Source organism: Protomyctophum bolini (genome assembly GCF_963924005.1).
Source record: "Protomyctophum bolini genome assembly, chromosome: 8".
Classification (NCBI taxonomy): domain Eukaryota; kingdom Metazoa; phylum Chordata; class Actinopteri; order Myctophiformes; family Myctophidae; genus Protomyctophum; species Protomyctophum bolini.
In genome coordinates this window covers 27,866,383-27,893,882 of record NC_137869.1, presented here as the reverse complement: position 1 = coordinate 27,893,882, position 27,500 = coordinate 27,866,383, and positions in this window count along the sequence as shown.

The following is a 27,500-nucleotide window of genomic DNA, read 5'->3' as shown; positions in this document are numbered from 1 at the left end:
AGATATAGCGGCGTACATCTCACACTACATATACCATTTCTTTTCGGTTTCATGTACAACTGATTGTCAACTTGTGTAGTCATGCAAAATCTTACTTCCTCTGGTGAAGGACACTCAAAGCGAGTGTGGGGCACCAAAAATCTGACATTTCAAATCACAACCTGCAAATGACTGGCGATATGAAACCTAACTGACTCACGGTATTTACAATCAAACTTTGTAGATATTTAAAAGACAGAAATCTGAGAGAAATAGGTTGATAACTCATCAACATATGAGTGAGAGTGGAAGGAAAACAGTACAATGTGCAACTGTATAGTGATCATATTGTGCTACTCTTGTGTAGCTCAAGTTCGGTAGAGATGGCGGGGAGGATTTCAGTGTAATATCTATGGATTTTGGGGTTTTCTAGGCGTGTACGGAATTGCGTGTGTTTGTGTTAGACCGGGTTGGAGCAAGAAGCAGCGTGAATGTTTGTTATTTTATTTGTACCCATAAACGATATGATTGCAGGACCGTATGTGCTGTTCTGTATTGGAATGTACAATATCTGAGAAGCACCAGATTGTTCCTCATCAGTATTTTCTTCAGGCCTTTTTCGTATCAGTACTTCCAAGAGATCATATCTGCTCTTCTCCTGTGGTAAGAAAAGTCTCAAGGCAAAATAAGCCATGGAGACAAGTGTCGGCATGACAGCCACTTGTGTCAGTCAGTAAACACCAGCTTTAATAGTTAAGTGTTTCATGCATGTGGTTTTTAACAGTCTTCTGATTATTGACATTAGTCCAATAGAAGTCTGCATCGATTATACGAGTGGAAAGAGCAGGTATGATCACTCATAAGTACTGGGGCCCGCACCCAGTACACAACATTCCGGTTGGTGTACAAACTTAAGCAACAAAAGGCAAGGCACCCCCATACTTTCAAGACATGAAACCTAAAACAGGAATGCAGTCTGAGCTTTCCCTAAAAAAAACGTGGACAACTTCCATGGCGCTGCAGACTCACTCCCAATGGTTCGAATCTGCCTCGTATTGGCGCTTATTTAAATTATTTATTTAGGAAAAACCCCTTGAGATACAATATCTCGTTTTCGAGAGGGTCCTTATGTGCTATGACAGGCCACTTGCATGGCGTTCCCATGTGATCAAGGTGTATCAGATTTTCTATATTCCACTCTGCCTAATAGAGATTATGGCGGAGATCTCCGCTCAGAGGAGCGATCTTTTCTAGTTCTCTCTACACTCTACTTATGAATCTTTACCTTGTTGTTTATTGACTAGAGAGTTCATGCTTACTCTGCTTATTTCGATCTGGCTCTGGATAAGAGCATCTACAATTTTATGTTCTGAGAGTTTATGAAATTGAACTTGTGTTCCAGTTCAATTTAACACCTTGTTATTTCAATGAAATAGAATATAAATGAAAATAGATGGGGAATGCTAAAAGGTTCAGCCTATACTTCTACAATGTACTCGTATGCATGGTGTGTACGGCCATCGGCTGCTGCACATTGAAATAGGAGTGTTTGCAAAAGTTACAAAGATTTAAGCTAATTTAATCTGGCATCCCTCTCTCTATAGGGGCCTGGCTTGTTTAGTGCCTCATGCTAATGATTTAATTGTTCTATAATAACTGGACCGTCTTGTTAGCTGACTGTCTAGACATTGGACATGCTGACAATAAGTGGGTGGCATGTGTGTGTGTGTGTGTGTGTGTGTGTGTGTGTGTGTGTGTGTGTGTGTGTGTGTGTGTGTGTGTGCGCGCGCGTGTGTGCGTGCGTGCGTGTGTGTGCGACTGTGCGTGAGTGCGTGCGTATGCGTGCATGTGGGGGGGTATGGTCTATGGGATAGTGTGGATGTGTGCATGCATCTAAGCATGTAGCCTATGTTCGTGCTGTATATGTCTGTCTGTGTGTGCCTGTGTGCGTGCATGTGTGTCTGTGTGCGTGCGGCGTGCGTGCAAGCATGCGTGCGCATGTATGCGGCTATGTTTTGTACATGTGTCGGTCAGGCTGGCACGTCCAATGTGGATTATAGCTGGAACAAAGAGGCGTATCAAAGCCACAGTGTTGCCTGTGAGGGCGGAACCATCATAGCTACTAGACATAAACGCCAGAAGTTGACCATGGCAATACAGCCCGCCCCACTTCCAAAAGAATGGCCCACCACCCCCGCCCCCAGCTAACTGACTGGCTGGCTGAGGGACTGACTTGCTGAGGGACTGACTGCTTCCCTGGCTGGCTGGTTGGCTGAGGGACTGACTGCTTCCCTGGCTGGCTGGCTGGCTGGCTGGCTGAGGGACTGACTGCTTCCCTGGCTGGCTGGCTGAGGGACTGACTGCTTCCCTGGCTGGCTGGCTGGCTGGCTGGCTGGCTGGCTGGCTGGCTGAGGGACTGACTGCTTCCCTGGCTGGCTGGCTGGCTGGCTGAGGGACTGACTGCTTCCCTGGCTGGCTGGCTGAGGGACTGTCTGCTTCCCTGGATGGCTGGCTGACTGACTGGCTGGCTGAGGGGCTGACTGCTTCCCTGGCTAGCTGGCTGGTTGGCTGGCTGACTGACTGGCTGGCAGGCTGGCTGGCCTAGGGAATGACTGCTTCCCTGGCTGACTGGCTGGCTGGCTGAGGGACTGACTGCTTCCCTGGCTGGCTGGCTGGCTGACTAACTGGCTAGCTGAGGGACTGACTGCTTCCCTTGCTAGCTGGTTGGCTGACTGACTGGCTGACCGGCTGGTTGGCTGGCTGACTAGCTGCCTGCCCCTGTATTCATTGAATAGATCGTTGCGTGCACAAGAATATTATGACACATGCTATATATGTCAGAGCAGCAGTGTCAAATTACCGTTGGTGTGGGGGGATGGGTGGAGCAGGCAGAAGGGAAGAGGAGGGCAACGGTGGGGGGAGTGGGCGTAGAAGGGAGGGCTGGGGAGCGAGTGAGGAGGCGAAGGGGACAGAGGAGAGGAGAGAGGGAGTGGGGAGGGGGTACTACACAGCAGGGGGGGTGGGATGGAGAAGGGAGAGACGATTATGATCTAGGCAGGGTGATCTCTGTGGTTCATGCTAGATTAAGGGTGAGAGACTGAGAATGGTAAGTAGGCGGCTGGGGGGGGCACAAGATCATCGATGCACGCACGCACGCACACACATACACACACGTTCACATACACGTTCACACACACACACACACACGCGCGCGTTCACGCACGCACATACACACACACACACACTCAAACACGTTCACAGACACACACACACACACACTCAAACACATTCACATGCATGCACACGCCATCACATGTTGTGGACAATAATACTACAACAATAATACTTTTAGCTGTATACTTACCACGAAATGCATGAATTGTCCTTATATTAGTCTTTATATTAGTTTATATACTCATGCATTATTTTATTTCATTTTTTCTTCTCTTGATATAGCACTTGGAGATTTGTTTCAAATGTAAAGTGCGTTATAAATAAAATGTATTATTATTATTATTGTTACTATTCTTATTCTTATTCTTATACTGCGCCTAATAATTACTAAATGCTTATTTTGAATATGCAGTGGAGACTGAACTCCTGATCCTGGCATTCCTGTCGTTAATTTATCCACCAAACTTTTCAAGTCGAGACCCAAAAGAGAGATTAGCCTGGCGTGACTCCAATTAATGAAGATCTACTCACTCACACTTTTGCACTAGATCAGCCATACTTAAATATTATATATATTCGTGGTATTTCTAAAATTTGTTTGCTATTTTCTGAAATGTAGGAAAAGAAAATGGGATTTGTACTCAAGTTGTGACCCATAAGAATTGGTCCGTGACCCACAGTTTGGGAAGCAGCACTATACCATTCCCACCAGTACCATTCCTAAGTGCCACCACATTTCCTACTCCATTTCCTAGTATTTCCTTACCTTACTGATTGATTAAGACTTCCTGCCCTGCACCCAACCTTCTCCCCTTCCACCTGGGCCCCATCCACCCACAACATCACGCCACTGGTTATGCTAGTCACAAGATTTGTTTCATCAACATGACTATTGTGTCTGACCCCAAGACTGAATGGGGCCAAGTTATCCTCTTTTAATGACTTACTCATCCATGAGCACATTTGCATGATTGAGAACTGTGTTTTCCCCAACAATATGTCATGTATAGCAGTCCCATGCAGGACAGCGCTGTGTGCGTCTTGGACACAGGGTTGAGGTAAGCTAACGGTATACATTGTATTGATAATGAGGACACAAACCTAGCTCCACTCCGTGCCAAGATGTGTCCAAGTAGATAAATCATAAATAATTGCCCGGTTCCCCTACATTTCCCAGACAGACTGAATGGAGATGAGTGGCGACGATACGATATGATCAGACATCAGCCACTCTGCTGCCTTCATGGGTCGCTGGCTGAAACAATAGGGAACGCAGAGTAATTGTTCATTCTATTTTTTGGAAAGGGGACGGTGCATGGCTTTTCTTCAGGGCTTGTTTCCTGTGTGTTTTATTTTGTGCACACTGAGGTCTGGATTGTGTCAGTTAAAACACACAGATGATATCACGGAGCTCTGTGGCCTAATAATTATTAGGAGTTTTATTTTGGTTCCTGTCTGTTTAGTAACTGGTTTAACCACGTAAGCCCTATGTACTATGTACTTGTTGTATACAATGAATAGTAAAAATAGCACATCTATAAGCTCACAATGCATCATGGTGCAAAGAATTGTGAGCTTGTAGATCTGCTATTTAAAAAGGACGGAAATAAATGAAAATGCTCACCTATAATGACATGCCCAACATAAGGATGCTAGGCTGAAAGTGGTTATGTATAATTTGCTCCATACATCATGGCTGTCATGTACTCTTCACATATAATAATGCCATTTACAAAAGTTTGAAACCTGCCAGGCCCATATTGGCATTGATAACCTGATGGCAGTCGTTAGTTGCAAACAAGACACCTTTGGCAGACAGACTGTTAGCACTGTGTGGAATTTCCAACTGTCAAAAAATCCACAAATGTCAGAAAACTTTGAGTCTTTCAGAAAAAAAGACCAGACCAGAAGGAACTAGTAGATACAGATGCATAACAAACTGTTTATTTTAGAAAACAAATATGCCATCTGTGAGGTCCCCCCCCATGTGTTACAGAATGCTACCGACATGTCCTCTTGACAGAAAAGAACATATAGCGTTTAATAAAAACATAGCATCTCTACTGTTGCGTCACGCAAGATTATAGGACCAAGAATGGCTGACCATGGGGAACCATAAACAGAAGATGGAGAGGTGTTAGGAGGGGGGAAATGGTATATGGAGCGCTGAAAATGGAGTGAATCACTCTTTACAGGGTCCCGCCACAATGCTCCTGGATGATTGAACAGATCAAGCAGGTTCAAGCCTGGTGAGGAGGGGTTGTGAGAGAGAGGAAGAGAGGCAGAGAGACAGAGCCAGTGCTGTGGGAGGGAGTGAGAGAGAAAGAGAGACAGAGCCAGTGCTGTGGGAGGGAGTGAGAGAGAGAGAGAAAGAGAGAGATTTATCAGTGTATCTGTGCAGCTCTAGTGGCAAATCTTTGTGTCAGCACCTTCAGGTTGGGGATTAGGGTCCACTCCTATTGCCAGCGGATGTATTGGCTTAATTTATCCTAAAATAGCAGATCTACAAGCTCACAACGCATCGCAAGAGGCTTCAGTGGTGGCAAAATTGAAAACATCATGTTCAATACATGGGCTCAATAGTGCTGCATTGTATAACATGCTGACTGATTGATTGATTGATTGATTGATTGATTGATTGATTGATTGATTGATTGACTGACTGACAGACAGACATTTTGGCTGACATAACATACATGAACATATACAGTATTTGTAGTAGTCTGTCAAGAGGATCAAACTCAGTCATGTCAACGCAAAATTTAATTCAAATGAACTCTGGGTCAATCTAAAGGGGAGAAAATGACAGATGCTCCTTCCAAATAGAGATGAAAAAGTGACTCATAAGACCTCATTTTCATACAGGTGCACTGTACTGGGTGTGCCATTATAAGGGGCTGTGGGGTATTTTTTCCTTGAGTACGGTATACGTTTTGGTCATGCTGAATGCTCCCATGCATCTATGCATGCACAAGGCCAATAACGCCTGTGATGAGAGAATAGTCAGATAGTCTTTTCCAAAACTTCAAGTCTCATTCAATTTGTATTTTTCAAACTCCCGATGCAAAATACTGTGCTTATAGTACTGGACTGCATGCATACCACAAGGAAGGCAATACAAATGAACACTAGATGTGCATGATGAAGGAGAGGAGCACAAATGTCATGCGTGCAGAAAGTCCTTTCAAGGTAGCCTATGATGTAGCCACACTCTTGGTGGAGTGGCACTTGACATTCCTGGGCACAGCCTGTGATCTGTACACATGCGGAATCACATCCGCAGTCCAATTACAGAGTCTCTGTTTTGACAGAGAATTACCCCTCTTGTGACCCCCCATAACAGATGAGGAGGCTGTCGGTCTCATAACTTAGCAGTCGCCTTCACATACATCCTGGACACTCGCTGCACTCGCACTAAGTGGTTTTTCTGTCTCCTCTAGCCTAGCGCAGTGGTTCCCAAACTTCAACCGTCCGGGCCAAACGTATAGGCCTACATACTTTAAGATAAAATACAAATAGGATACTATAAGAACACAATAAAATGATGCTAAGAGATAAATAAAACATGGGGGGGGGCATACACTATAAAAAGGCTCAGACGAGGAAGGCCTACCCAAAGAAGAGGGTTTTAAGGCCGTTTTTACAATCCTCAAGGTAGTTCTGAGATAGTCCAGGAGGGAGTTCCAGAGGTGTGGAGAAAAGAAGCAGAAAGCTGCAGGTCTCCAACCGTCTGAACATGTGTGGGGAGACGTGGAGTAGAGAGGTTAGAACAGAGGGAGCTCTTCTGCTCTAAAGGGTTAAATATTCACTTGTTGATTAACTCATTCTAAGTTATCATTCTTAAACTTAAAAAGCAGTTTTGCATTTAGTTGAAGTGCCCCTTTAAGAAGGCCTTTTATCGCACCTCATAAACATGCATGTGTGCGCCATGACGTCTTTTATATCTTTACAGTCATTCGACTCGGCATTTGTCTTTCATTAAACCCCTGGCTGTCTCACGCACCCCTAACTCTGCTTTGCCCCTCCATTTTCAGGCCTATAACATGTGAACTCTGATAATTTCTTGACAAATTGCATTTCCGTGGCTGTTTGTTAATTCTGATGAAAGTGTCACTCAAGAGAGCAAATTCCCATCATCCTCTGTCCTTCAAACTGGTACTGTATAGGGTTCAGATACACAGAGATAAATGCCCCCAGACACAAACATATGCATGCATATACAGTACAGACAGGTGGACACATGCACATGACACACACGCATACACGTACGCACGCACACACACATACACGCACGCACACACCCTGTTCGTAGTGTTGTCAGGTTAGTTGATTTATGCTGATGAACATCATTGAAGTCAAAGTATCACACTCTCATCGAAGCTGGATGGATGAGTACAAGTCAAATTAACATTTGCCTACTGCACTCAGGATGCTATACGAGTTCAACCTGTTCCTGACGGTGCCACTGTGTGTGTGTGTGTGTGTGTGTGTGTGTGTGTGTGTGTGTGTGTGTGTGTGTGCGCGCGGCGTGTGTGTGTGTGTGTGTGTGTGTGTGTGTGTGTGTGTGTGTGTGTGTGTGTGTGTGTGTGTGTGCATGCGTGCGTGTATCTCCCAGTCTGTATGCCCTGTATGCACATGTCTGTGCATGTGTGAGAGAGAACAAGAAAGAGTTGGCAGCCTGGTGATGTTGTGAAAAGTGGAGGTACTGTACTGTACTGTAGGTACTGTACTGTAAGTGTTTTCAGCTATCATCAAGCCTTCATAACAGTACTGTACACCACATCGCTTTGATCAACTGACTGCTGTGCTGTCGAGCGGCTGATTCAAGTGATACTATACTATATGTGCATGCTCCCCATTAGCTATCATTTCTGAGACATGAGAAATACTCATTTGGTTACATTAGTACAATTAACATTGTGTACTCAGTTGTGGCACAGTTGTACTATTGATACCCCTGGCTACTCGTTAGCGCTATTTCCGCAGCTTTTTTCCGTTCTTTTTTTTGGGGGAGGGTGACGGGTGGAGCCAGGCCATTGAAGCATCACACAGAGGTCATGTTGTTTCCTTTTGAAGGTATTACTGTGCTAAAGGGTACAGCCAGGCTGGCTTTTAATGACGGTCGTTCTGGTGTCATTGGGAACTTAACCAACTATATCAGAGGCACCCAGCAGCAGCTGAAGGGCGAGGAGAGGAGAGGAGAGGAGAGGAGAGGAGAGGAGAGGAGAGGAGAGGAGAGGAGAGGAGAAACATTGAGGGTCCATTTTTACACCCTCAGAGTTAAATGAACACTGGGTTTTACTGTGCAGTGACCCATAGAGGTCAAGTTAATTAACCCTCGCACTGCACCACGGCTGCTCTCTGCGTCACCTCGTCCTGTGGGACACACGCAGGCTTTAAAGGAATTATGTTTCACACTTCTCAAAATGGCATTGTCAAAACAACTAAACTAACACATCCATTACGTCTACGTTGCATGAAATATATTTGGACACTCCCTCTCCTCCAACAACCTATGAAATTGAAATGAGTCAAATAGTACACACACACACACACACACACACACACACACACACACACACACACACACACACACACACACACACACACACACACACACACACACACACACACACACACACACACACACACACACACACACACACACACAAATAATACACATAATAGTGTTAAATATTCATATCATCGGGGACTTGTCATGGTAGCTCTGTTCTCATTGATATGCACACTAGCTTATGATTTCAGCTCTGGTGATTTTCAGAATAGGATGAGTCACACCCAAGCTCACCCTCTATTACTCTTCCTTTTCAGAGGACTTGGAAGGGAATTAATCTACATTCACAAGACAAACTGTTTTCTTATGGACAATGTGGGAGAGTATAGTTTAGCTACTGTTGATTCAGATCTTTCAACCCCACCCTTTCTTTCTTTTCCATCTGAGCCCAACTGGTGTCGAGGCCATATATATAAATCATAATGTTTCTCAGACCACTAATCCAATAGGTCTGTTCTTTAGTCCATCCTATATTAAAATTGCCTAATGAGTGTTTTGATTTGTTGATTGATTATCAACAAATAATGACTTTATTAGTCAGAAATGTAAACAGCATGTGGTAAGAAAGGATAACACATAAATGTCCTGGGGACCATTGTGGTCCTGGTGTGGTCGCTGTGCGGACCACCGCACATTGCCTCCCGTCAGCACTGAAACAACAGAAACCATTCAACATGCGCTGATGTCAGACACAACAACGTGTCAATGCATAACTATGTATTCCGTCAATGAAGGTATTTAATGAATTGAATACGCATCTTCGCAGATGATGGAAGACATGCCTGGTGTATAGCTGCAGCCGTGCCAGTGCACAAGGCTCTGACACACCTGTTGGTGATGATAACATCAAACAGAAGTCACCTCCTATTGTCAAGGTAGGTTACTGGAGTTTAAGATAATATTTAGAAGTCAACTCAGTCATTTGTGGGACGACAGGTATGCAATGTCACATGCTCTGTGTGTGCACTTGACCTGGCCTGAACAGTAACACATCAATCTAAATTATTATCCAACACCAATCCCCCTACTAAACAGCAGGCAGCAATCCAATGTCAACATACACGTACTGTACAGTAAACACACACACACACACACACACACACACACACACACACACACACACACACACACACACACACACACACACACACACACACACACACACACACACACACACACACACACCAATATTTACTTCAGAGCAACTTGTTCAGTCCAAGGTGTAGCCAAGGGCCTAACTAACCCTTTTGTTTTCAGTTCCCTTCAATTCCCTTTTTGCACCTTTTTATACACAGCACTCTCCACACATCCATACACTGCAGACATTACTTATAACTGATATCCTCACACAATGTCACACCTAGACACACACCTCGATGCACGCACGCATGTACGCACGTCAGACACCTCAGAGACCTCAGAGACATCTCACACCTGATTATTGACATTTCTTTATTTAATTTAGTCTAATAAATATGATTTAAAACGTTTGCCTTGTGTGGACTCCCTTTTTGTCATGTATTACCCTAGAGTGCACGGCACTGTAGTTATTAATGTTGCTTGGCGTGAATGGCCCTTATTGCTCAACCTCTCTTTAATAGCCTAGTTCTGTCATTTCTCTCTCTTTACCTCTTTACCCATCGCTTCCAAGCTCTTTCTTTCTGTCCATCTCCTCCTGACTACCTCCTCTTCTCTCTCTCTTATTATTTTCCCTAGTCTCTCTTCCTCTCTCTATCTTGCAATCTCCCCACGCTGGCTTGCATCATGTGCATCGATGACAGCCAGTCCAGCAAGCACATTTGCCCTCTGTTTTGTTTTGGGGAGCTTTAATTTCGCTGCTGTTGGAAAATTACCCATAATTGCAGCTTGCAAATGCTTATGCCTCCCTTTCTCCTCTCCAGATATCCTCTAGTGTACACTAGTGTACACCCCTCTACACACACAAATGCACATGCGTACAACGTACACATGCTGAGCGGTACGCACGCAAGCACACATTGTCCCCACTTCAGATGAAATGGCTTCTGCTGAGCCATAAACCCCCATGATCTCACTGTCACACCTAGACACACACCTCGACTCACGCACGCACGCACGCACACACACACGCACACACAGTATTACTACTACCACCTACCCTGGGGCTGATAACGAGGCAGGAAAAACATGATTTATGTTTCATGGTGTGGTCTAATTGATTTCATTAATTGCCTTCTGTCTTGTCTAATTAAATTATCACAACAGATTAGAGAATATTTGGCCATAAACATACACACCTGTTATGCAGTTGTTTTTCACCTGTGACTTAGTCACTAATATAAAAGTATCATTCAGTAAATCAATCAGTTTATTCAAGTGATCTAAAATATATTTTGTGCAAAGAAAATGCATGAGATTCTCAATACTGGGATCACTTGGATCCAGTTTGCGAGGTACCAAACAATGGGGGTCTGCTCATAATTCCAACCTCCCATTATTCCCAAATCCCAATAGTCTGACAAACGCTAGGTTAGTGTGAGGTTAGGGTTAGGGATAGGGTTAGTAATAATTGGGCCAGGAGGAATAACGGGCCACAGCGGACAGTCTATCTACCTGTTGCAGTGGTGGTAAATGGCATTTACCTCTCCATATGACTACAGAATACATTCCACAAGTATTACACTGGTAGATGCAACAATGTATACAATATTTATATTTGAGTTCTTGGGTCACATTAAGCCAGCCATTATGATTGAAACACATTGTGCAAATAATACCATTTCTCAAAAGTATATATAACAGGATAATACATTTAAGTAACGGCAATGGTGGGCTATATAATTCAGACATTCTCTGCACCCTATCATGGGCACTTATATTAGCTCTGCCTCAGTCTTTAGTTTGGTGGCCAATTTTGTCTGACATGCTGATTTCCGTCAGCAGCGAGGTTTCCTAGTAAATGCAAATGTTCAATGATGGCGTATAGTTGCTGTGTTCTGTCAAATATTTTCCCTATGGGAAATACAGAAATAACTCTGTGTGGAGTTTGCATGTTCTCCCCATGTCCCCTAGGGTAGGTACCCTCACAAAAACATGCAGTAATCCTGGTCTCTAAACTGCCTCCCCCTGGCCAGCCGGGGCGCCTGATGGAGGGGAAAGGAACTGGTTGGAATAACGTGTTCCTTCCACGCGCTACGTCCAACCAGGGAAACTCCCCCCTGTCAGGTGTAAAGGAGCAACTTGGACACTCAGGCATGAAGGGAGCATGAGTTAAGTCCGTTGCTCTCCCCAGGTTGGCGGAGGGTGTGTAGAGCCCAGGATCACAGTAGATGATTGGCACAGGGGTGAAAAATGGGTTACAAAATCTTGGGATAAAAAATATATTTTAGAAAAAAGAAATAACTGGGCACCTAATCAGACTAATCAGATAAATAAAATAAAATAAAATAAAATATCAGATTTTAGTATCAGTGACTGGGGTAAACAAACAAACAAAAACTATGATCGTGGGCAGACATAATGGAAAGACTGTTATTATGCAAAACATGGCCCATTCACACACACATTCATATAGCCTGGTTAATAAACCAGACTAATATCGCACGGACCGCGGGATATTAGTCTGGGGAGGCTCAGCTTGGATTTCATTTCCAGGGCGGCGGGTTGAAACATTTTCTCTTTGACGCAATTGGTCAGAGCTACTGTCAGTCAAAGGTCTCAAGCATTGAAAGTCACTGTACCAAAGCCCGCCCATATTGCATACCGTGTCCCGATTGGCCGCCCCATTTCTCTGGTGTAGGAAATGGGCGTACAATTGAGCCTCTCCAGACCGAAATCCGCCGGCAGGCAAATTTTTTTTTGCCAACGGCTGATTCGGTCTGGTTTATTAACCAGGCTAACATTCATACACCGATGGCGGCGGAAACCATGCAAGTAAACAACCAGCACATCAGGAGCAATTAGGGGTTCAGGGTCTTGCTCAAGGACACTTCGACACTAACTCTGGGGGAGCCGGGTTCGAACTGGCAACCTTGCGGTTGCCATCCAGCCACTCTACCCCTGAGCCACCGCCGCCCCGGTGAATGGTGATCATGAGATCTGGTGACTGTGATAGAATTGACTCAGGATAGAGATGTTTCATAGGATAAAAAAGGTGATCACAAAGACAAAGACTAACTGTGTATTGATAGGTAGGTACAGTACAGTAGGTAGATATAGGTACACTCCACAACTGATGATTTAAAATTTGGGACCCTATTTGCAATGTAATAGCTCTTAGTTAGCTGACACATTAACAACAGGGTTCCTTAACAGAAGCGATACCGCTAACCTTGTTTGCTAAGATCATTAATCCTTGTATATTTGTATTTTTTAACTATTATTGTTGTTGTGGTTATTAATGCTGTTTTCTTTTTGGTGTAGATGTTCACCCATAGAGAATATCAATGTATTTGTTGTATTTTATGGTCCGATGTTGGTCCGACTTTCTATTCTATGTATGTATCCCTTGTTTTGCACCGTGTCTGAGCTGAGCTGTCTACATAGAAAAAAACTGAGTGGTGCAACTCCCCCCCCCCACCCCCTCTCTCTCTTATTAGCAAGCAACAGTGCAGCACTATCTCTCTCTCTGTTTCTGGCACAACAGCGCCCCTACTGGTACTAATAGTCATACTGGTGCTCATACTCACACATAGGTAGGTGAACATGGACATTGCTGTTCCTTGGAGTGGTTGCACCACTCAAAAAGATAGATACACGCACGTGCGTGCGCTCACACACGCACGCGCGCGCACACACACGCACGCACGCGCGCGCGCACACACGCACGCGCGCGCGCGCACACACGCACGCGCACACACACGCGCGCACACACACACACACACACACACACACACACACACACACACACACACACACACACACACACACACACACACACACACACACACACACACACACACACACACACACACACACACACACACACACACACACACACACACACACACACACACACACACACACACACACACACACACACACACACAGTCCTTTTTACCATGTTATTGTGAGATCAGGCCAGCCCCGCACGTGTCTCTGAGCTCATGAGGGGGACCATAATATGAATTCAGGAAAGAAAGAAAGAAAGAAAGAAAGATTGAAAGAAAGAAAGAAACAGATGTATTGAGAACAGAAAGAGCAAAAGAGGAATACAAGGACCATGGGACCTGTGAAGTTTAGAGGTGGAGGGGGACCCTATAAAGAAGGTGAAACTGTGTAAAGATTTAAAAAAAAAAGAAAGGAAAAGGTAGAGGGAGTGAGAGAGAGACGTGGATTGAAATTGAAACAGAGAAAAATAGAAGACAGCTTGCTGTGCAGAGGGAAAGGGGGTGAGGGAAGGGGCAGGAAGGAAGCAGACATGAGAGAAAGCACAGGAAGGCGAAAAAATGGAATGATAGAGAACAAGGTAGATCGAGAGCAGGAAAGAAAGAGGGAGAGCGAACAAAAACGGGGAGACAAAGGGAAAGACAGACAGACAGACAGACAGACAGACAGACAGACAGACAGACAGACAGAGAGAGAGAGAGAGAGAGAGAGAGAGAGAGAGAGAGAGAGAGACAGAGAGAGAGAGAGAGAGACAGAGTAAAGAGGTCATGGAGTGGTTATGAAACCACGCTGACCTAATCTGATGTGTTTATGACTGTGTTTTTTCTTTTTCTTTTCTACAGGCACTGAGATGCAGCCTGGAATTATACAGGGTGGTGGCTTTAATTCAGCTCATAGAGAGAGAGGTGGGAGGAGAGAGAGAGAGAGAGAGAGAGAGAGAGAGAGAGAGAGAGAGAGAGAGAGAGAGAGAGAGAGAGAGAGAGAGAGAGAGAGAGAGAGAGAGAGAGAGAGAGAGAGAGAGGGAGAGAGGGAGAGAGACAGCCAGCCAGCCAGAAAGAGAGACTATAGAGAGAGAAACGTAGGAGGGAGACAGAGAGGGAGGGATACGTGTGGGGAGGGAAATGAGGTGAAAAAGAGAGGAATAAAGAACAAAAGAGAGAGTGGGAGGGAGGCAGAGTGAGAGACAATATATAGAGAGAGATGTGAGACAGGGAGAGAGTGGGAGTAATAGAGGGATAGGCAGCGAAACCAGAGACTGACAGGCAGACCAACTGAAAGGAAAGGAAGAGAGACAGACAGACAAAAGGCACCTTGCAGTACCTGCATAGTCCGGGCCTGCACAATAATGAGTAAGCACTAAGCAGTCAATTGCATAGTTAGAACAATTGACCATATTTCACATGGCAGCCATTTAGCTCACGTAACCAGACCTCAAGCTCACGGAGGTCTGGAGAAATTCAACATGAGAATTGGTAGTTAGAAAAGCCAACCAAACAGAACCGGAGACATTGTCAATGTCACAGCCAATCGATTGGGTTCCTCAGGTCTCACTTTCCCTTCTGTTTAGTTTTTTTTGGATGAGATTGAGTATGACATAACTGCTAAATTAGCACCAGAATTGTCAGTTCAAGATTCAGGATTCCTTATTGTTGCGTCCATTATACAATAATGTATCAATAATAGTAATAAAATCATACTTTGTACTAATAGGTATTAGGTAGGTAGACACTGTAGAGATGTGAGGATGCCCGACTTTCAGCGGTTGGAATTCAGTACAGAGTTTCTGGTACACTGCAACCAAAAAGTGTTGTATTCACAGAAGAAATTACAAAAATGACAAAAGCTCTCCAAAAAAGTACCATGGTGCTGGCCAGCTCTCATGTCCTACCACCAGCTCAACTGAGTCTGTATTTAACTGGCAGGTTTTATCCTCAGATGGAGGTAATTGGTTTGGACTCCACCATGTCAAGGATTAACAAATACAAATATACAAATGCATAAATACATACAACTTCAACCATTATAAAATTATATTAAAAATGTCTGAACTCGGCCCGGTTAGCTCAACCGTCTGGGCACCTAGGCTGCCAAGCCTGCCGGACAGCGTGCCACGGGTTCGACTCCTGAGGCCGACGGCCATTGCCGCGTGTCACTCCCCATCCTTCTCACCCTTTCCTGTCTGTAAACTGTTCCCTATCAATAAAGGCAGAAAAAGCACCAAAAACAAATCTAAAAAATAAAAATAAAACTCTATGAACTCAAGTAATGATTTCTTCTCCACAATGCACATCACAACCTCCAATCTGCCATTCTGACTTGGTTCATCATTGGTATCAGTCCAATTACACTGGCAACAGAACAGCACAACTTGAACAGGTGCATGTGAACCTTCCAATCATCACCATTACCTATATATTGCACTTCTCCTACATATTGCACTTGGTCTCTATTGTACTCATGCATATTACACATAGTGAAATATTGCACTTGATCTCTATTACACTCATACATATTACACATAGGCCTATTGCACTTGCCCAAGATTATCAACAGAAAGACAGACAGACAGACAGACAGACAGACAGACAGACAGACAGACAGACAGACAGACAGACAGACAGACAGACAGACAGACAGACAGACAGACAGACAGACAGACAGACAGACAGACAGATAGATAGATAGATTAGATTTTCCAGCTATGAATCAGTTGCTCCAACTCTCAGCATTAAATCACATTTCAAAGATGGTGGCCGGCGCGGTTCAATGTCGCTGCCAATCTTTCTCTCGCTGTCTCTCTCTCATTGCACTCGTTCTCGTCTTTCTCTATGGCTCTCATCTGACACTCCAGCAATGCTTTACACTGAATTATACATTTGACATCATATTCCAGTTGACCTGCCACCCCGATTGGGTGCTGTTGGAGAGCTGCGTGTCTCCTCTGTGCCATCAGTGCATATGGATCATACAAGGGAGTCAATGATCCCCCCTCATCAGCATGACTAGACCACAGGGTTAGTAGTGACACTAATGCTTATTTCATTATGCTAATCTGACAGGGGATCTTCCACACTTAAAACACAACTCACACATGTGACTCCTCTGTTCTACCACGGATCAATCAATCAATATCAGCGAACATGAACATGCAAGCTAGGCGTCCAATGGAAAACTATGCTAATTTACGCTATTATACAGAGCCACTCCAGTGGCGGTTTACTGAGGGGTTCTGGGAGTATTTGGTTGGATTTCATGGCAGTACTGTAAAAGTCGATTTTAATAGTTTCTAAAACTCTGAACTCTGACTGAGGAGGGAGTCTGGGAGATAATTGGGTTATTGCTAATGTCTATAATGATCATTTTAACAATGAGAGAAATATTTAAAAAGAAGGGAAAGGGTTATATTCGTGGACAATCATTGAGAATATGTTGGATGTCATATGTGGTGTCATTAAAATTAATATTGACAATTGTCATGGCACACTGACCATCTAGAAAATAGAAGACCCCTGGCCTAGCACAGTGTACACGTTTCAGCTCTAAGCCTTCATCAGTGCATCATTTTACAAATCCGTACAATAAAAACAATGTTTACTATTACTTTCAAAATGAGGGGCACTGTTATCGATATATAGAATTTGGGCTCAGCAAACTACTACACACAAGAAACAAAAATGAATTGAAAGTACGAAGTAGTAAATACAAATTTGATAAAGGCAAATACTAAACTGGGAAAATAGTATGCCAACAATGCCATGTGAACAACACTGCCAGAAGGACTTTTCTGTGAGTGCTGATCTCACGGCAGTTCCTGGTAGTTTTAGATTACAAAAAAACTCCCCACATCCCAGAAAAGCACCATGGTCCCAACAGTGCTCATAAAGTTGGCCTATACATACATAATGGAGTTCTGTTCTCTCTCTCTCTGCTCTGGGAGACAATCATTATAGACTGCTGTAGTATATTCCTAAGTGACTACTAGTTAATTCGGTTTCATGGTGAATTGAATTCCTACATTTAGAAGATAATAATTATGAACCTAATAGCTTAAAGGGATAGTTTGTATCTTTGTTAATGGTACGAGATACCGGGGTGGCTCTTTCGGAGCGGGAACTCTGGGGGGATGGAGGGGTAAAATACTCAATCATTTTTATATGCTATTTTTGACTCATAATGTGACTTGAAAATATTAATAAAGAAACTTTGATCAAAGGGATAGTTCACCAAAGAAATACATTTTATTTCTCTATTTGGATTTTTGCCGATAAAGTAAAGTTTTAGACAAAGTCCAATTTACATGGCCGGTTAAGACTGAGGCACCGGAGTCCGACATACAAGACTGAGTTTAGGGTTATGGTTATGAGTACAGTATATACATAATAGAGACGTCACCGAGAGGAAACACTGTGCAAAAGACATGGTGGCCCAAAGTGGTATTGCACTATGGGCCAAGCACTATAAATTGCACGCGTTCAAGTGCAATGCTCCATACGTGAACACTATGCTCCAGACATGAACGCCATGCTTCAGACGTGAAGGCGCGCATTGATATCAACGGCCCAGCACGTTCACGTATGGCCCATAAGCAATCCCAGAATGCACTGGTTCAAACCCGGAAGAACGTCTCATGCGCTTCTGGATGAGCAACTCAATGCAAGTGGATGAGAGGAGAAATCCGGTGACGTCTCTAATATATAACTCTATGGTTTTGACTCACCCGTGGCTTCCGTGTGCAGTGGCACTCAAAGTGACTAGTGAGTTGGGATGCTGGGTGCAAGGGGTCGGGGCTGTTTTAGTTATGTCTGGCAGATATAGCTGCCTAATTTAGTGTACTTGTGGAATAGAACAGAATAGAATAGAATATAAAAATGGTGTGCATTTCAAATGAGCAAGCCAACATCACATCATCTTAAGTGGGTTATGATAATTGTGACACATTTTGGAACAGGACCAAATGTCCTCCATTCATTTGTCATCACGTACTGTGTACTGTGCAACGCATTGTGATTCTATCAGTTTGGGGACCGAGCCAAGCTCGTGTAATAGAGACCTTGTGTTGTGTCTTGTTCAAGAACCACAATTCATTAATGAGCTTGATAGCAAGTGTGTGCATGTGTGCATGCGTGTGTGCGTGAGTGAGTGCGTGCATGCGTGTGTGTGCGTGCGCGTGTCAGTATGACTATAATTATAAAGCCTGTCTGTCATCGTGGCCTGTCTGCAGCGTGGCCTGTGGAACCCAGGGGATGCCAAGGTAGCTCTAAAGCACCACTGCTGGCCAGACGGTAAAACTCTGTGTTCATCTCTCTTTCTTTCTCTCTCTCACTCACTCTCTGTCTCTGTCTCTGTCTCTGTCTCTGTCTCTGTCTCTCTCTCTCTCTCTCCCCTCTTTCCTTTTCTTCTGTCTACCTCTCTTTCTCATTCTCTCATAGGCTGCTCTTTCTACCTCTCTCATATTTAACTTCCTTTGTTTGTTTGTATAATGTATGTGTGTGAGTTTGTGTGGGTGTGTGGTTTGCTTGTGTCTCGGTGTGTATACTTTCACTGTTCTTGCCAATTATTTTCTTATTTGGAATATAAATGAAACAAAGTGTTAGGTGTTAATAAGTTTTCCTCTTGTCCTCTGCCACCATATGTCTCCGTTATTTTTGTCATTCAATCTCCTCCCTTTCTTCTTTCTCTCTGTGTTGTTCTTTTTACACTTTGCATTGACAAGCTGTCTTTCTCCTCCTAAAATGTATCATACTTTAGTTGACGCTGCCTACCTAAAATCACTTGCAGCGTGCCTAGCCCAGCGCCATAGATTAAGACAGAGTTATGACAACTCTGTTCACTTCATGGGGCCAGGCTATTGAAAAGGGACAACCGGAAGTTTACGGAATGCATTGTAGTCTATGGGCTCGCGCGAGTACATGAACCACGTGACCACTCCAGGCTATTTTCTGCCCCCTCAATGTCGTAACTCTGTCTTACTCTATGGCTCTGGCCTAGTCATGACTCAGGAACAACCAGCATACTCCCGTCTCCCGCCAGAGGACGTCAAGCAGCGCACCGGCTCATAAGGGGTTAATCACTGTATTGGCGGGGATGATACTTGGACTTGGCGCTAAGTGGCATTGTGCTGCATTCAGTGCATTGTGCCAGACAGACGATGGGGTCCTAAGTTTAGTTTTGCATTTGTACCGTAAATGATTACTGTAATAGAGCAGTGATTCTCAACCTGTGGTTCTCAACCACAGGGGGTCTGTCCCCAGATAACAGTGAAGTGACATTTTAAGGACCTAAATATATTATATAATAAAACAGGCTAACATTGAGAAAATAGCCCATCTACATAAAGCTCACAATGCCTCGCAGCGACAACAAAATCTATTGCCTTAACAAAGTAAAAGTCAAAGGCGTACGTTTATAGCAGGGGGGCAGTCAGACAGATATTTTGTGAAGAAACTAATCCCGGGAAGAAACCACCAACTCCAAAATGTTCGTTTTTCAGGAATATAAAAATATACATTCTTCAGAAAATGAAGAAAACCATATATTTTTAAAACAATACTGCTTCATCCAAGTTGGTATTGTGACTTCATATATTGTCAATTACATGCATGAGAGGGGGGGGGAGTTGGTTTGAAGCACTTTTTAAGACTTTTCATTGGTACAACCAACACACAGACATAAAGGTTGTTCAATAGCATTGATTAATGGGGGGGGGATCAAAAACCTAAAAAAAATAGTTAGATGGTTTCCTCCCCAACAGCAATGAAAATAGAACTATATCTTAAATTGTTTTTTTGTTTTTTGTTGAAACACAGTTCTTCCTGATATGATAAAAAAACATTTTTTAACTGGCACTCAAATTTAGGTTTACATTAAATGAGACACCAAAGTTTCTGGCAACATGGCTGGGCGGACATTATTGGATAAAGAACAAAGTGAAAACTGTATACACTATGTCTGCTAAACATTTGAACAGGACAGGTTTCTTATTACGTAGCGATTAAAAATGGAACGCAAGTAAGGGGTAACTACTTCCGACCAAGCGCTCTTGTATTCCTTCCAACATTTCAAGGTTATAATATCAATATCAACGGGGCATAAGAAAGGTATTCCTGATTCCTGAATACATTAGAAACCACGCTGCCAGTTCACATTGAAGCCAGTGGATATCTGTGGGAAACTGCGGCATGCGACTATTAGATCTTTTTCTGTCTGTTGTTGTTTTTCAGGTCCAAAAGGATTTCTGGGGGAAAGAGGCTGAGAAAGGCTCACAGAGTCTCTGTTGAACTGTCTGGGAAAAGTTACAAACAGAGCTGTTATAATACTTCCACTGTCCTCATCCTGCCAGTACGTCTGATTGTTGCACGCCACGTACAGACAGACAGACAGACAGACAGACGTGAGTCGCGTTTATTGTGGTGAACAAAATAAGACATCAACAGCACGTGTCTCTTTGCTCTGTCTGTAGATATGACAGCACAATAGAATGTCTGTGACAGTCTCAAAACCCTGATGGGAGAATTGGAATGTGTGTGCGTGCGTGTGTGTGGACATTTCCTTTTGTTTTAATGTTATTATTCTGGCCCAGACACAATGTCAGACTGGGCTCTCTGTCTGTGTTGCACGTGTAAAAGGTTTAGTCGGTCTGTAAATGTATGAGCGTGTGCCTTAGTTGGGGTTTGGAGGGGGAGGGGGGGTTCCAGGTTGTCCCCAGCAAAATGATGGAACGTTTAAACATTTAAGCCCTGTTACATTTTTTGGATATTCATGAATAGCTGATCTACAAGCGTATACAAACTCTCATGAGCAGGGAGGACCACAGCCACATAAAGAACCATAAACAAACCCAATAAGCATTCTTTGGTCCGACATATCATTGGTTCGAAGGAGCATTGGTCCGACTCGGGATAGGGTTGGGGTTAGGTTTAGGTGTGCTGCCCCGTGCTCGCGGTTATGGTTAGGGTGAGGGTTTGGGGTAGGTAGTCGATCGGACCAATGGTATGTCGGACCAAAGTATAGTAACCACCCAATATACCCAAAGATTACCCAGACACAAACAAAACCAATGCGGCCATATATTATAGGCATATGTAGACTTTATGGAGATTTGTTTGTCCAGAACTGCCGATTCAAACAATGTGCCCATATATGGGCATGCCAATATACACAGTTTGGGCATAATACTAATGACTCCATATGGGCATACAAAGGACACAGTTAGACAGACAGATACAGAGATCTCCATACATGAATATATAAAAAAGGTTCTCTGACAAAGCCGTCACAGATTGGCGGTGTGACATAGGTTTGAGGGCCAAAGCGGCCAAATATATATGTGGTGGTTATTGACATGAAAATATTTGAGAAGCATTGCCTTGCTTAGAAAAGCCTGTCTGGTTTGGAAGCGTTGGTATCATATCACCTCGTATCTCTTTTTTTCTAACTTTGTACTGTATGTTTTTGCCAGAACGAGTTCAACGGACGGGTGACGCCATCTTGTTATCAGCTATTACTTTCAATGGTGTGACGTCACTTTCCCTTTCTATTCTATTGTGACACACAAAAGTAGCCAAAATAGGGGTTCAGCATATACTAACAGTCCGACAGGCATTAGTCCGACAACACCCTCGCTCCCGACATGCGACTTTGGAGTCTCCTCAGGAAGTGGAGACTTTGTTGTGCTTTCTTCACCACCCGCTCTGTACTGCCCAGGTGAGATCCTCAGTGATGTGCACCCCCAGGAATTGGAACTCTCTGACCCTTTCCACTGCAGCACCCCCAATCTGGATGGGAGAGGTCTCTGGGAGGTCTCCTGTGGTCCAAGATCAGCTCTTTTGTTTTGTCAAAGTTGAGAGCCAGGTTGTTCTCCTGGCACATTGCCACTTCTCTCCTGTAGGCTGCTTCATCATCGTCTGTGATCAAGCCTATGACTGTGGTGTTGTCTGCAAACTTGATCACTTTGTTGGAGCTGAACAGAGCCACGCAGTCATGGGTGTACACTATACAGGGACTAGAGAAGGGGGCTCAGAACGCAGCCTTGAGGGGCTCCTGTGCTGAGGGTTAGAGGGGCAGAAGTCGTTGTACCCATTTGCACCACCTGACGTCTGTCTGTCAGGAAGTTGAGTATCCAGCTGCATTATTATCACATATGACTATTCTCTCTCCAGGTGAGAGAGGTGGTATGGAGAGCTGTGTCATCCGTGCATCTGTTCTGGCGATAAGAAAACTGTAGAGGGTCGAGTGTGGGTAGCAAATGCAATGTGTTCTTGATCATCTCTCTGACGACTTTCTCAAAGCATTTGCTCACTATGGGTGTAAGTGCTACAGGCCTCCAATCAATTTAATCCGGTTACTTTGGCTAATCCGTGGCTCCCCGCACGTGTGGCAGGTTAAAACTAACCTGTGGCAGGTAACAAAAAACGAACCTGTATAGCTTCATGTGAGGTTAGGATTAGGATTAGGGTTTTAGGAAGGGTGTCAGACGAATGCCTGTGGGACTGTTAGTATACGTACGTCGGACCAAAATAGCCGATGTACAAGCTCACAATTTGTCATATCTGCTGTTTTTGACATAAAGACATATTTTACGTGAAAGGTGTGTCTGTGTGGGTTTTATAATCATTCCAATGAAAAGTATTAACAAGAGCTTGTGACGACATAACAAACATAACATTGGAACACACGTTCTGTTTTTCCATTTCCTGAAAAGTACGGCTTTGGGACATACAAGGTTTCCAGCGGACAGTGACGGCGTGCTGTTTACAGGGGAATGCTGCGCTAGGGTATAAAGGACGACAAAACTACCTTCAGCTTTCCACTTCTCTCCCTCACTGGGCCTCTTCAAGCCACGCCTCCTGTTCTCACACACAAATGCACAAAATTACACACACACACACACACACGCACACGCACTCGCACTCGCACGCGTCTGTGCAAGGCAAGCGCATACACACACACTTGCCGAAGGATGCACATAGTTCTGTGCTCTTTCTGTGTGGGGAACACATACACTCACAGATACACACAAGAACTCACAGAGACAGACACACATGCACAATCATGTACGCACGTGCTCATACTCAGGCACACACACTTGCACGCACATGGCTGTGCGGACACACATGCGCACACACACACACACACGCGCGCGCGTGCGCACACACACACACACACACACACACACACACACACACACACACGCACACGCGCAAACACACATTCCTCCCTGCTTGGCTGAGACGGCATGTGGACAAACCGCAGGCAGGGAGAGGTAGAGAGGGCCAGGCCTCCACTCTGTCTGATTACTGCAGGAGAGAAGAGAAGAGAGGCTGCTGCCAGCTCCTCTCATAACAGCCTGCACATACACACTTATATAGGTGCACGCACACACACACACACACACACACGCACACACACACACACACACACACACACACACACACACACACACACACACACACACACACACACACACACACACAATACATATTGCACACATGTACACGCGCATGCATGCGTGTGTGCGCACGTAAGCACAAAGAGCAGCAATAAATCTCACTTCTGCTGACTGCACTATGTACAAATGTAGACAATAAAGCAGGCATGAAGACACTTGTGCAAACATATGGAACACCATGCATTCAACGACTCATCATAGTCCTGTACATACTGGACTCACTCTGTTGTTCACTCACCTATAGACCTATCTGTATCTACCAGACTTTTTAGAGAAATTTCAGGTATTGCCAAAATCCCAAAGTCCAAACCACACAGATGCACAAGTCCTGAACTTCTTTGGTGTTTGTGATAGCCTACGCACAAACACAGAACACTTTACATGTGAATAAACTATAGATCAAGCAGTTTGTCTTTAGAATTTTCCCGTGGGCTACAATTGATTACTAGTCTTCTTGATGCGTTTAACCTTTGACTGAGTCATGGGGCGGCACCAAGCACCCAGAAAGGCTGGCCAACGTTGAAGCTGCGAGACATAGCGGTCAGAGCTGGAACTGCATTTAGCACTAGGAAAGAAACCCGCGCCGCTGGGGTTTAACATTGAGCGCTCGTTTGCACTTTGTGGTGGTCAAATGCGGAAGTAGAGCGTTCTCCTGGGTGCTTCAAAACGCCACTAAGCAACTTCCATTGAAATGAATAGCAGGGGGCGGGGCTGTCCACACTCTATCCTTTAAAACTCTATGGGCGGCACTTGCGGCAGTGGCTCAGGAGGAAGAACAGTGTTGATTTATTGACTAAAACTATGACGGAAAATGTTCGACTACCTTTTTTCATTGACGAAAACTAAAAAACTATAAATTGGGAGGAGTTGGTGAGGGAGGGACTAGTGGAGAAGAGATCCAAGTCATTTTATGCTTGGTTGCATGTTGAAAATATATCTAGCAGTGTGTTCTTCCGTCCGTCCGTCCGTCCGTCCGTCTGTGGACAGAATCTCCAGCACTCTGGTCGTTCCAGATTTTTCAGACTCCATCCTGATTGGCTAATATTGGCTTCCAGAGTTTGCAGGAGTGCTCAGTTTCAAACAAAATGCCGCAAATGATGAACACATAGTGTGATTTCCGTGAAATTGTGCACGCACATTGCCACTAGGCCGAGGAAGAAATGCCACTGGAACATTTTCAACTCGGCCGCATGGTGGCGCTATAACTGGCCGATTAGTGTTTTTACCTCTAACTGCACGGATCTGTGTAAAACTCCCTAGAGGCCAAGGAAAAACCTTTGCCTGGAATTTTCACATCTGTTCTTTATAGCACCACCAGGAGGCTGACATTATGTAAAACATATTTTCTAATATTACTCCTTCAGATTTGATCCAAATTTCACGCAAATCATGCTCTCCATAGTCATGTGATCAAGACAGGTTTGTTTGCTTTCTCAATCCATCCTGATTGGCTACGATTGGCTTCTAAAGTTTTCAGGAGTAGCCCGCTTTGTACCCATTTTGTACAAATCGCCACAACTCCTCCGATTGCGGTGAAACTGTGCATGCATATTCCCACTAGGCTGAGGAAAAAATGCCACTTTACAGTTTTCAAATCAGCGTAATGGTGGCGCTACAACAGGCCAAGTCACATCACACACACACACACACACACACACACACACACACACACATTTCATGTTCCAGAAATGTGTTTTGCAAAAATCCACCTGTTGGTGGCGCTATAACAGGCCAATGTAAAAAGGGTGGGATATATTCCTCAGCCTAGTAGGAAAGTCTGTGAAAGATTTCACGTAAATTGCACACTGCGTTCATGATTTGAGGCTCTTTGTTCAAAACGGGCCAATCTTGCAAACTTTGAAAGCCAATATATGAAATATCGGACAGATCCGTCTTGAACATAGAACATGACTATAGAGATGCAGGATTTTTTGAGCGAATCTGGAGGAGTAATATCCAAAAATGTGTTTTTCAAAAGTTGGCCTGCTGGTGGAGCTATAACAGGCTGTTCTGGAAAATTTGGGCCAGAGGTTCATTGTTGTCATCCAGGGAGTGTGTGTGCAAAATTTTGCATCAACCAGGTTAACGGTGCCGGAGATTAGCTGTACACAGACGGACGGACGGACACAAGCACACACACATGGACGGAGTGCAAAACATACTCTCTCCCCATGCCTTCGGCCTGGTGGAGACAATTAAACCGTAAGCGTATAATCACAACCACAGCTAAACCAAATCCTAACCTCCCTTACCCTAACCTTAATCACATCTAATCACAGCAACCCCACCCTAACCAAAGTCAGATTTTTCATATTCCATCTTGAGTGGCTAGCATTGGTTTCCAACGTTTGCAAAATTGGTGTATTTTGAGCAAAATGACTCAAATCATGTGTGCGATTGCCGTGAAACTTTGCACACAGATTCCCACTAGGCCACCCTTCTCACATTGGCTTGTGATAACCCACTAGCAGGCAGATATACTTTTGAACAAAATGCATCAAATCATGAACGCAGCGTGACTGATTGCCGTGAAAGGCCTATTATAGCAACACACAGGCCACATGACAAGTATGTCACAAGTATTTGTATTGAAGAAGAATTTCAACCACTTCTTTAAAAACCTAAAAAAACCAAACCTAAAAACCTGTGAAAGTTGATTCTGACACTGAATGGAGATCTCCATCTTAATTCTTAATTCAATGTAGGGGCTAGAACAGCTGCCTATACTGCTTTGAAAATCAATCCTGATCCCATCACAATATGGAGGACCGCCCTGAAGGCATTGGTTCTGCAATGCAGTTATTTTCTTAATCTCTCAATTGTTTCCACATGCACGGTTTTATAGCCACTTCGTTGAATTTAGATGTCGCCAGACGTATAAGTAGCCGGAGATCTTCAATTGTCTGGCTGCGTGACACCACTGCACGGGTATATCTGTACATTGGCAAAGGAACAGGTGCCACTGTTAAAGTACACACAAATGCATACAAACACACATTCACCCACATCCACACACTCACACAAAACCTGTTATATCTCACTCCGAGTTGGCCAGGCTCTCTGCAGTAAAATGGCCTGTAAAATGTCCTCTGAAGCGTTCATGTCTCTCAATAAAACATCTGCTGCAGCCAGCGGCCCCTCCATCCCAGGGCTTTGTCTGGCCACTCAGCCCAGAGCAGAGATCACTCTCTAGGCACCGATCTCCCTCCCTCAGGTCCATCAGTTGACTCTGGTACTCCGCTGTAAGTGTGAATATCTCTCACTCTCCGATGATAACCAGCTCCCTCTTTCTACACCACGGATCAGATCAGTCTGTCCATCTCTCTATTTCTCCATGCAGGGCCATGATTTTGGTACTTTCTGTTTCTCTTTTGTCTAAAGACTCGAGACTACTTCTCTTCTCTAGATCAACCGATGGAAATGTGTAAGAATGTATTGCCTGTGTATTTTCACTTTCCC